This window comes from Urtica dioica, chromosome 5 (assembly GCF_054948205.1).
Source record: "Urtica dioica subsp. dioica isolate 48M chromosome 5, U.dioica_male_clone48M_v1_H2, whole genome shotgun sequence".
Classification (NCBI taxonomy): Eukaryota; Viridiplantae; Streptophyta; class Magnoliopsida; order Rosales; family Urticaceae; genus Urtica; species Urtica dioica.
This window is the reverse complement of record NC_142760.1, coordinates 26,216,181-26,228,620: the sequence shown is the minus strand read 5'-3', so window position 1 is coordinate 26,228,620 and position 12,440 is coordinate 26,216,181.

The following is a 12,440-nucleotide window of genomic DNA, read 5'->3' as shown; positions in this document are numbered from 1 at the left end:
ATACGCGGAGGAGTCGAGGACCGACGAGGCCACCCCTAGCCTCGCTCAAGCGCGACCCGAGAGGGCCAATGGTGCGTTGGCCGATCCTTTGTACCCGGCGCGACAACAGGCACGGTCACAGTCCCGGGGACTCGCCCCCTCGGTTTCAAGAGGTGGCCGGACACGGCCCCTCGCCGAGGAGAGAGCGACTCTGGTCGACGATGGAGCCGATAGCCGAAGCGCTCGCCGGACGACCCGACCAAGGGCGACCTCGCCTCGTCACGCACCAAGCGTGGACCTTAGAGAGCGCTTGACGGTGCAGAGAAACTCCCGAGGGGAGGATCTCCGCCAAAGGCTAAACTCTCGAAGGGACGCGCTCCCCGCCGCAACTCTCGGCCGACCTCAAGCCAATGTCGTGGACCAGGCGTCCAACGAACGCCGACCGGTGACCCCCGTGGCCCCGACAGTCGGCCCTGCCAACGGGCTTGATATGGTCACAATGATTCAAAGCCTCCAAAACCAAATCATCGAGATGCGGGACTCGGGGAGGCAAAGATCATATGGAGGGATCGAGGAATCATACTCTCCCTTCGCCGCACAAATCCTCGCGCAGCCTTGCGTGGGGAACTTCAAATTGCCGTCCATCCCTCCCTATGATGGACGGACTGACCCAAACTTCCACATCCAACACTACGAGACGTGGATGACAATGCAAGGACAGTCGGATGCGACCCTCTGTCAAGCCTTCAGCCTAACCCTCACAGGGTCGGGCTTTGAGTGGTTCCGGAGTTTGAGGCCTGGAAGCATCCCGTCCTTCCGGGCCTTGCGAGAGGCTTTCCTCGCTCGCTTTGCCACGCTTGTGGCACAAAAGAAGTCGAAGACCCACCTCCTCTCCATTCGACAAGGGAGAGATGAGACATTGAGACAATATCTCGCTCGCTTCACTGAGGAGTCTCACAAAGTCGAGGGCTTCGACGATAAGGACGCCATCACAGCGATCACCGAGGGAGTTCGCACGAGCGACTTCCTCAAGTCCATTGTCGGGCAGGTCCCACGAGACATGGCGGAGCTGATGACGAGAGCCCGCACACATATGGGAATCGAGGACTATCTCGATGGCCGCGATGGCCGAAAGTCAGGAGGACAAGGTAGTCGCCACCGCGAAGAACAGGACGAAGATCATCCCGACCCTCAGAGGAAGAGGAGCAAGGGAGGCAGGGCCCCTAACGGTCGCCCCCTCTCCGGTCCAAGATCGTCACACGTTGATAGCTTCCGAGCGTTATCGACGTACACCCCACTGAACACTCCGCAAGAGCGGATCCTAGCTCTGCACCGTGACAAGCTAGGAAGTCCGGCTCCTCTTGCAAAGGATCCCGCGAAGAGGGATCGAAACAAGTTCTGTGAGTACCACCAGGATCACGGGCATCTAACGTCCGAGTGCTATCATCTCAGGCGTCAGATCGAGGCCCTGATTCAAGACGGGAAATTAAAAGAGTATGTCCTGAGAACGGCCGGGGCGGCCACGGTGCACGAAGGCCGTCCACGGCAAGGAAGGAAGGGTCCAGCGACGGTGACTGTCATGGACCAGGCAGCGATTGAAGAACCGGAGAGCTCACAGCTGCATGTCGTGGGCTCGATCATGGGCGGCCCAGAGTTTGGGAACTCGTCCACGCAAAGAAAGAAATACGTGCGCGAGGTTTCTCGAGGAAAAATTGCGCACTACATCAACCATACATACGAGGCTCCCCCTCCGGCCCCGTTCGAGTCCATGTTCTTCACCGGCCAAGAGGCGACACGAGTTCTCCACCCGCACAATGACGCAATAGTCGTCTCGGCCCCGGTCGCTAACAATCTCGTCCGAAGAATCCTGATTGATAACGGCAGCTCGGCCGACATCGTCTTCAAATCAGCGTTGGACAGGATGAAGCTGACCGGACTGAAACCGACCCCAATCTCGACCCCACTCTTCGGCTTCTCTGGGGAGAGGGTCATGACGGAGGGCACCATCGACCTCCCGGTCACCTTCGGAACACCGGGGGGGCTCGAGGCCACTCGCATCGTATCCTTCCTAGTTGTGGACCAGCCCTCGGCATACAACATCATCATCGGCCGCCCGACTCTCAACCGATTGAAGGCTATAACGTCTACCTATCACCTGATGATGAAGTTCCCGACTGAAAAGGGGATTGCCATCATGTTGGGAGACCAGTCGATGGCGAGGATGTGCTACATCCAAGGCGTGGACGGGAAAGGGAAGGAAAAGATGGTGAGCGCCATCCTCTAGCTCGGTCAAGCTACAGAAGCTGGCACTGCAGCGGAAGCCCGTCCCCATTTCTCATTATGTCATTTTATTTCCGGTTTTAAGACAATATCGAATTTCAATAAGGCCAATGGCCCAGGGTTGTAATTTTTTACTATTTTTGCATGATAATTGTATCACATTTCACCTCGAAGTCTTTATCTTGCTGCATTATAATTTCTAGTCTCCTCTACGAGTACACGAGAAACTCGGGGGGCTAATGGGAAACAATGCTCGACGAAACTAGAGTTCGCTCGCTCAACAAAAAAAAAATACAAAAAAGACGTGCAAATCGATTATGCCTTCGATGGCAAATCGAGAACATAAGACGCGCACAATACAAAAAAGACGTGCAAATCGATTATGCCTTCGGTGGCAAATCGAGAACATAAGACGCGCACAATACAAAAAAGACGTGCAAATCGATTATGCCTTCGTTGGCAAATCGAGAACATAAGACGCGCACAATACAAAAAAGACGTGCAAATCGATTATGCCTTCGGTGGCAAATCGAGAACATAAGACGCGCACAATACAAAAAAGACGTGCAAATCGATTATACCTTCGTTGGCAAATCGAGAACATAAGACGCGCACAATACAAAAAAGACGTGCAAATCGATTATGCCTTCGTTGGCAAATCGAGAACATAAGACGCGCACAATACAACGAAGACGTGCAAATCGATTATGCCTTCGTTGGCGAATCGAGAACATAAGACGCGCACAATACAACAAAGACGCGCAAATCGATTATGCCTTCGTTGGCAAATCGAGAAAACAAGACGCGCACAATACAAAAAAGACGTGCAAATCGATTATGCCTTCGGTGGCAAATCGAGAAAACAAGACGCGCACAAAACAACAAAGACGCGCAAAATCGATTATGCCTTCGTGGGCAAATCGAGAAAACAAGACGCGCACAAGACAACAAAGACGTGCAAATCGATTATGCCTTCGGTGGCAAATCGAGAACATAAGACGCGCACAATACAAAAAAGACGTGCAAATCGATTATACCTTCGTTGGCAAATCGAGAACATAAGACGCGCACAATACAAAAAAGACGTGCAAATCGATTATGCCTTCGTTGGCAAGTCGAGAACATAAGACGCGCACAACACAAAAAAGACGTGCAAATCGATTATGCCTTCGGTGGCAAATCGAGAACATAAGACGCGCACAATACAACAAAGACGCGCAAATCGATTATGCCTTCGTTGGCAAATCGAGAAAACAAGACGCGCACAATACAAAAAAGACGTGCAAATCGATTATGCCTTCGGTGGCAAATCGAGAAAACAAGACGCGCACAAAACAACAAAGACGCGCAAAATCGATTATGCCTTCGTGGGCAAATTGAGAAAACAAGACGCGCACAAGACAACAAAGACGTGCAAATCGGTTATGCCTTCGTTGGCAAGTCGAGAAAATAAGACGCGCACAACACAATAAAGCCGTGCTAATCGATCACGCCCTCATTGGTAGATCGATAAAATGAGCCACGCACGATCAACCCGAAACAAAAAGTCGTCCCTCGCGACGCGCGAAGGCCATTCCTCATGATGCAAACCCGAGAGCATTCGTCCCGCGTCCACATAAAAGCGTAGATTTTGAGTTTCCACTCGACCTACGCTCAACCGAAAACTCGGGGGGCTAATGTTGTTGGCCCGTCTAGGGCCAACGGAAACAAGGGCATCTCTTCGACCCACATGGCTAGTACGAGGTCTTGGGCGGCGAAACCCCGACTCAACCAGGAGCCGGCCCAAACCAATGGCCAAGTCAAAGCCCAGCCATGGGCCGAGTCAATGGCTCACTCGGCCATTGGCTGGGTCAAATGGCTCACTCGGCCATTGGACAGTTCACTCGGCCAATGGCCGAGTGAACCCTTCAGCCACCAAGGCAGTTCACTCGGCCATTGGCCGAGTGAACCTTCCAGCAGTTCACTCGGCCAATGGCCGAGTGAACCCTTCAGCCACCAAGGCAGTTCACTCGGCCATTGGCCGAGTGAACCTTCCAGCAGTTCACTCGGCCAATGGCCGAGTGAACCCTCCAGCCGCCAAGGCAGTTCACTCGGCCATTGGCCGAGTGAACCTTCCAGCAGTTCACTCGGCCAATGGCCGAGTGAACCATCCAGCTGCCCCTGCAGTTCACTCGGCCATTGGCCGAGTGAACCTTCCAGCAGTTCACTCGGCCAATGGCCGAGTGAACCATCCAGCCGCCCCTGCAGTTCACTCGGCCATTGGCCGAGTGAACCTTCCAGCAGTTCACTCGGCCAATGGCCGAGTGAACCTCAGCCGGCCCAAGCTTTTCACTCGGCCAATGGCCGAGTGAACCTCACCACCATGTTCACTCGGCCATTGGCCGACCCGGCCACTCAATGGCCGAACCAAGCAAGTTCACTCGGCCAAGGGGGCTCCCAACCACCCCTTGGCTGCCTATAAATACAAGGGTCCTTCCCTTGACCCAGGTAATCCATTCTTGAGTACTGAAACGCTGCCGAACTCGTACCTCGCTCGTTTCTCTCAAGCTTTGGCCTCTAAACACCCCTAAAACCTCTATACTCCACCTCAATCCCACTAATGTTGAGCGTCGGAGAGGTAAACAGGGGCACCCCCCCTGTTTCCCCTTTGTAGTTCACGTGTTCTCTACTCCTTTTCAGGTACTCTGACGAACTCAAGGGACATCCACAGCTAAGGGACGACTTGGGGTACCAAGTCCGACACGCTCGAGTCAAGACGAGACCACTTGGTCCGGCCTTGGGTCTAACCGTCTTTGGCTCCTAAATAGTTGTCCGAAAAACAGCGACAACATGTCTTGTAGCGGCTCCGAGTGCGTTGCGATTAGTCATCATACGCAGTGCCTTGTGGAGACTCAGAGCACGTTGTGAGGGATGGCTCTGTGCGTCGTTTAGGCGTCTCATGCACGTCGCGAGGGATGACCTAGATGCGCCATGTAGGCTTCTTAGGTGTGCCATATAGGCTTCTTAGATGTGCCATGTAGGCATCTTAAGATGTGCCATGTAGGCATCTTAAGTGCGCCATATAGGCGTTTTAAGTGCGCCATATAGGCGTCTTAGATGCGCCATGTAGGCGTCTTACGTGCGCCATATAGGCGTCTTAGATGTGCCATGTAGGCATCTTAAGTTCGCCATGCAGGCGTCTTAGATGCGTCACGAAGGACGACTTGGTTGTGCCATGTAGGCGTCTAAATTGCACCATGTAGGCATCTTAGGTGCGTCCCGAGGGACGACTTGGTTGCGCCATGTAGGCGTCTTAATTGCGCCATGTAGGCGTCTTAGGTGCGTCCCGAGGGACGACTTGGTTGCGCCATGTAGGCGTCTTACGTGCGCCATGGAGGCATCTTACGTGCGCCATGGAGGGGTCTTGATGCACCATGTAGGCGTGTTAGGTGCCCCATGTAGGCGTCTTAGGCCTGCATCTCTTGGATGTCTTATGGCACGCCGCGGAGGCGTCTTTAGCCTGCATCTTTGGGATGTATTATGGCGCGCCGCGGAGGCGTCTTCATCCCGCATCTCATGGATGTCTTACGGCGCGCCGCGGAGGCGTCTTCAGCCTGCATCTCATGGGTGTCTTATGGCACGCCGCAGAGGCGTCTTCAGCCTGCATCTCGTGGATGTCTTATGGCGCGCCGCAGAGGCATCTTTAGCCTGCATCTCTTGGATGTCTTATGGCGCGCCGCGGAGGCGTCTTTAGCCTGCATCTCATGGATGTCTTACGGTGCGCCGCGGAGGCGTCTTTGGTGGGTCGTGAGGGACGGCTTTAGGCTGCATTTCTTGGATGACTTATGGCGCCCTGCGGAGGCATCTTCAGCCTGCATCTCATGGATGTCTTATGGCGCGCCGCGGAGGCGTCTTCAGCCTATATCTCTGGGATGTCTTATGGCGCGCCGTGGAGGCGTCTTCAACCTACATCTCATGGATGTCTTACGGTACGCCGCGGAGGCATCTTCAGCCTGCGTCTCATGGATGTCTTACGGCGCGCCGCGGAGGCGTCTTAAGCTTGCATCTCATGGATGTCTTACGGCGCCGGGGAGGCGTCTTCAGCCTGCATCTCATGGATTTCTTACGTCGCGCCGCGGAGGCATCTTTGGTGCGTCGCGAAGGACGGCTTTAGCCTGCATCTCTTGGATGACTTACGGCGCGCCGCGGAGGCGTCTTTAGCCTGCATCTCTGGGATGTCTTATGGCGCGCCGCGGAGGCATCTTCAGCCTGTATCTCTGGGATGTCTTATGGCACGCCGCAGAGGCATCTTCAGCCTACATCTCATGGATGTCTTACGGCACGCCGCAGAGGCGTCTTTAGCCTGCATCTCATGGATGTCTTACGGCGCGTCGCGGAGGCGTCTTCAGCCTACATCTCATGGATGTCTTACGGCGCGCCGTGGAGGCGTCTTTAGCCTGCATCTCATGGATGTCTTACGGTGCACCGCGGAGGCGTCTTTGGTGCGTCGCAAAGGACGGCTTTAGCCTACATCTCTTGGATGACTTACGGTGCGTCGCAGAGGCGTCTTTGGTGTGTCACGAGGGATGGCTTTAGCTTGCATTTTTTGGATGACTTATGGCACGCCGCGGAGGCGTCTTCAGCCTGCATCTCATGGACGTCTTATGGCGCGCCGCGGAGGCGTCTTTAGCCTGCATCTCTGGAATTTCTTATGGCGCGCCGCGGAGGCGTCTTCAGCCTGCATCTCCTGGATGTCTTATGGCGCGCCGCGTAGGCGTCTTTAGTGCATCGCAAGGGACGACTTTGGTACGCCATGTAGGCGTATTAGGTGTGCGCTCGTTCTCGTTTATGTTCGGGTGTTTTGTTTTGGTGGAGCGTACTTTCTTGAGGATTTCAAGCGTACATACCGTTGCCTATGTCACTAGCCCCCCAGGTTTTGGGTTTACAAGCGTTATCTTGATGACCGAAAAACATTGATAAAGTGGAGTTTGAAAGAAAAACCACGAACTTTATTAATATTCCAAAAATTTGAAATCCTAAAACATTGGCTCGTAGGCCTTATTGAATGTTGGAAAGCAAAGAAATAACATGGGGGAAGTGCTGGCTACTGGTAGTACTGCCTCAAGTGTTCCGCATTCCATGAGTGACATATCGGGGTCCCGTCCGTGTATTCGATGTAGTAGGTCCCGTCATGTGTTACTTGGCGAACGCTGTAGGGTCCCTCCCAGTTTGGGATGAGGACGCCGGCACCTTATACTTGGGTGTCATGCAGATGTCTTTGTGGATTTTTCGGAGGACCTTGGTCGACTCGACGATACCTCTAAGTTGGGATATCGTGTTAACTGTCTTTCTAGCGGGTTTTCCATCGATTCCTTGGATGTAGCAGATTCTGGCCTGGGATTGATCTCCAGCCATTATGCCAATTCCCTCTTTGGTAGGGAACTTCACCAGTAGGTGGTATGTTGAAGTAATGGCCCTTAGTCAATTCAGCGTGGATCGCCCAATGATGACATTATAGGGCGACTCTTGATCAACCACTAGGAATGGGATCATGTGAACGATTTCAATGCCTCCGGGAGTTCCGAAGGTGACCGGAAGATCGATGATGCCTTCGTTCATGTCTCTCTAGGGTGGTCTTGAAAATTATGTTGGCAGCACTGCCGTTGTCGATGAGAACCCTTTTCACCAGGTTATTAGCCACTTGGGCCTTGAGCACTATCGCGTCATTGTGCGGATGCACAACTCGCTTGGCCTCTTCGTTGGTGAAGTACATCGTCTCGTGAGGTACGGACGGAGGTTCCTCTTAGGTGAGGTTGATGTGCATAGCGACGTCTCCTTGGGACGCGGCCCTTAGGAATTTCTTCCGTTGTCGGGTCGATTCTCCACTTTGCGGGCCTTCCAGTATGGTGGTCACAACGTGGAGCTGCGGATTGGCATCGGCAGTTGCTGTGGCTCGGTCGGCAGTAGCAGTTGCTCCTCCTCTTTTGCTAGACTGTAGTTTTCTTGAGGTGGGGCCCGCAATGCTAATCATGCGCAACACGAACTCTTTTAGCTCACCCTGTTGGATCAGAGCCTCGATTTGCCTTTTGAGATTGTGGCACTCGGAGGTCAAGTGACCGTATTCCTGATGGAACTCGCAATATCTAGACCGGTCGCGAGTCGTGGGGTCTTTTCTCATTGGAGCCGGGGCGATGAACTTGTCCCGCGCCAAAGCCAAGATTTGATCCGGCGTCGTGTTCAACGGTGTGAACGACGAGTAGCCCTTAAAGTCTTCCGCAAGTTGCGGCTTTTGGGGCATCGGAGGTTGGCTATTAGAAGTCTGACCTCCTCTGTTTCGCCTTTTACGGGAGTTGCCTTGCTCATTACTAGGTTCATCTCGATGGTGAGAGCTTTGATTATTGCCCTTGCGGCTATCGAGGTAATCTTCAACTCCCATGAAGGTCTTCGCTCGAGTCATTAACTCGGCCATGGTAGAAGGGACACGGCCGACGACGGACTTGAGGAAGTCACTTGTGAGCAAACCTTCAATGATGGCAGTGATTGCGTCTTTGTCGTCAAAGCGATCGACCTTATTCGATTCTTCAGTGAATCAGGCGAGGTATCGTCTAAGAGACTCGCCACTCTCCTGCCTGATTGACCACAGGTACATCTTGGTCTTCTTTTGGACCATAGATGTAGCGAACCGTGCTAGGAACATGTCCTTCAGGTCTTTGAACGATTGGATGCTTCCCGTCATTAAGTTCTTGAACCACTCGAAGCCGGGTCCGGCGAGGGTAAGACTAAAAGCTTGGCACATGGCGCTGGGAGCGAAGCCCTGCATTGTCATCCAGGTTTCTAGAGATGGAGATGGTGAGCGGGTCGAGCTCTCTTCGTGGAGCGACTCTTGGTCACCATGCGCTCGGGAGCGCAAGAAATATTTTTTGGTCCTAGTGACGTTATCGGGGTTGTTAACGCCCTCAGAACGTACGGGTGGCTGATTACTCATCTTTTCTCGAGTCCGAGAAAGTCGAGTTTTTGAGAGAAAAGACGAAGATGAGCATAAGGGATTTCGGGATGAACAGGTCGGGAAGTCCCCTCCTTCTAGCGCCAAAATGTTGTCGCACGAAAATGAACAACGATTCTCAGTGGAGAACCCTAGGAGCGTGATTGGGCACTAGACTCGACGTTCAATCAGAGGGAGTGACGTCCGGGAGTCTCCGAGAGTGGTTCGGAACCTCTGAGAACGAGAGAACTTGTAGAAAGCGCTTTAGGCCAAAGATGACATCCAGAGAAGCAGAGAGAAGAGCGAGAATTCAAGAGAATGAATGGGAATCAGTAGGATTGCTTCCCCCTCATTGAGAGGGGTATTTATAGTAGTTGGAGGGCCTCAAGAGGCTTGTTTCTCGTCCATGTGGGACTGGGGGCGTGCTCCCCTCAAGGAGGTGCGCGCTCTACTCGAAAGGAGGTACGGCGCGGGGTGCGCGGCGCACGGCGCACAAGAGCCTCTGTGCGGCGCGCCCCGCGCGGCACGCACTTGGCGTGCTTTTCGGACGACACGCGCGCGCTGGTCCAGGGGTGCGCGGCACGCGCAGTCCCTTGGTGGCGTGCATATTTCTTCGCGCACGTCCTTTTTCGAGGGGCATATGACTCAACTTGTCGGCCGTTTGCGAGCCTTGGAGGACCTCGATGACCCGGCCCATTGGGCCTTCGGGACTCGGGATTTCACGCAAGTTGGGTGAAATATAAAAGTCTCTACTCGAGGAATTAAAGTCGACACGAGGACTCGTCAATTGACTCGTGGACACATAATTCTACTCGATGAGTTATTTCGACTCAAGGAGGATGACTTCGACTCGAGGAGGGTGACTCGACTCGAGGAGCAAGGCTCGACTCAAGGAGAGTGACTCGACTCGAGGAGCAAGGCTCGACTCGAGGAGAGTGACTCGACTTGAGGAGCTGAAAGTTTCGGCACGAGGACTTGCTAGTCGACTCGTGACGGAAGGCTTGCCGCTCTTCAGGACCTCCGGCCTGTACAATTTTATTTTTTTTACTTTTTATAGTTGCTTTCTCTCTCCTCTCATTCAATTTTTGATTTTTTTTCTTCAAAAATTCAAAAACTCATATTTTCCTCATATGTACTCGAAATTGAGTGATTTTAAGTCATATGAATTCGTAGCGGCAAGAGCTTCAAGAATACATCCAATTGTGTTGGCTGAAAAATTATGTTTACTGTCTTGAAATTATGTCGGAGAAGAAGTCCTTCCATCGGTGCATTATTTTGATTTCAAAGAGTTTACAAAATCAAAAGATTCAATTTCGAAAAAGTTTAGCCATGGCCGGTGAACCACGACAGTGAGTGGTCGAGAGCGGCCAATGTCACGTCATCGTTGCCGATGAATGTTTATGACCATACGAGTGATTTTTGAACCACGTTTTAGGCGTGGCCCACGGTCTCTGGTTGGCCTGGTGGCTCTGCTTCATCGTTGTCGGAGTTCACCATGTAGACTCTCTACCTCACGCTCAAGTCTTTCCCTCTCTGAATCAACAATAATTTTCTGTTAATGAACGTTAATATTCTCTGTTTTTATATTATTTCAGATTTTTTACTTCTAAATTGTTAGTAAATTTCTATTAATTAATGTATAGTTTCGGATATTTAGCTTATAAATCGTGAGTCAATTTGTGTTAATTATCGTTAATATGCTCTAATTTTTGTATGATTTCAAATTTTTAGGTGACGAATCTTCAGTTAATTTGTGCTAATTATCGTTAATAATTACCTGCCATTTTAAATATCAAGTGATTTTAGTTTCAGCAATTATTTTTTTATTTCTAGCGATTTTTTTTAATCGTCAGTTCCTAGTTTTACGACTTTATTTTTATTTTTAAGAAAGTATTTAATTATGTTTATTCTGAGGTAACTGATTCCTTAAATTGTGGGATTGTAATTTATTTTTTTATTTATGAAAATAAATACTTGTGGACATTTAGGTAAAAGGTTAATTGGTGTTGGCTATTCATTTAAAACGTTTAAAATGTTGACTATATTGAAACTAGAACGTGTCAAAATGGCTAGTTGTCTAGAGTGTCCTTTTTCATTTTTATTTTGTTCAGTTTATTTTGTATTTGGTTACAACGTAATATATGCTATTTATTGAAATCAACTACTAAAAATTGTTATACATACATGGGAATATATTATAGAATTTAAGTTATTTTTTAAATAATAATTAATTTTTTTACGGGAAGAAGGTGAGAGAGAGAGAGAGAGAGTACTAAAATAAACGAGTTAAAAGTTATGGAAAAAATCATGAGATATGATTTATACTAACTAATTAATTAATTCTGATAACTATTATTTTTCATTTAACTCGTTTGTTTTTACACTAAAATATTTTGGAAATGTGTGCTAATAACCATAAGAGAATTGTGGATTTTATTAACTAGTTTATTTTTGTTAATGGATAAATTACAAAATTAACCAAACGTTAGCTGGTTTGCAAAATCAATTTTTGCTATTGTGTACTTTACTACTCTACCCTTCTGGAAATTATATATAGTGAGGCCATTCCAATTTGGATAAGTTCACTAACTCTATAATGGTTTGGTTTTAATTAAAGAAGGCTCGTTTCTCCTTAAAAAATCCCACATCACAAAGTTATAAAAGTACCACATGCGATATGGCATAAAAAAAAAACTCACTTATGCATAAGCCTTTAGCCCTCAATCTCTAACCCTCATCGGTTCCTTTTTTTTCTGATCGATTCAATTTCCTCGCCATCGATTTCCCTGGTCGATTCTTTAGTTTGTTTTTCTTATGTTTGATATATTAGTGGTTTGTGTGATTTTTATTTTTCAGGTCTCAATCAATGGGGAGCTTTGAGGTTATTCAAAGTTTGTGCTCACACACATTGTCTACACAGATTTCTAGAGCAGTGTTGAAGATTATTCTTATTGTTGCGGTTCAACATCAACAAGGAGACGTGTAAATGAGAGAAAGTTTAGACCTATGAAGTGAAAATTTAGATTTAAAAAGGTTAGCTCTCTTGACTAGTTTAATATGTATCATGTGTAAGTTTCACTTAAAACGTGTTTTTGTGAAATAAAGGAAAAAATATCCGGCATAGAAAGTTATGATAAATCTTATTTAAAACACTACGCATCTTTTCCACCAGTTCCTCCATGACAAGTGGGTAAGAATAGTTCAAGTAAACTATTGATTT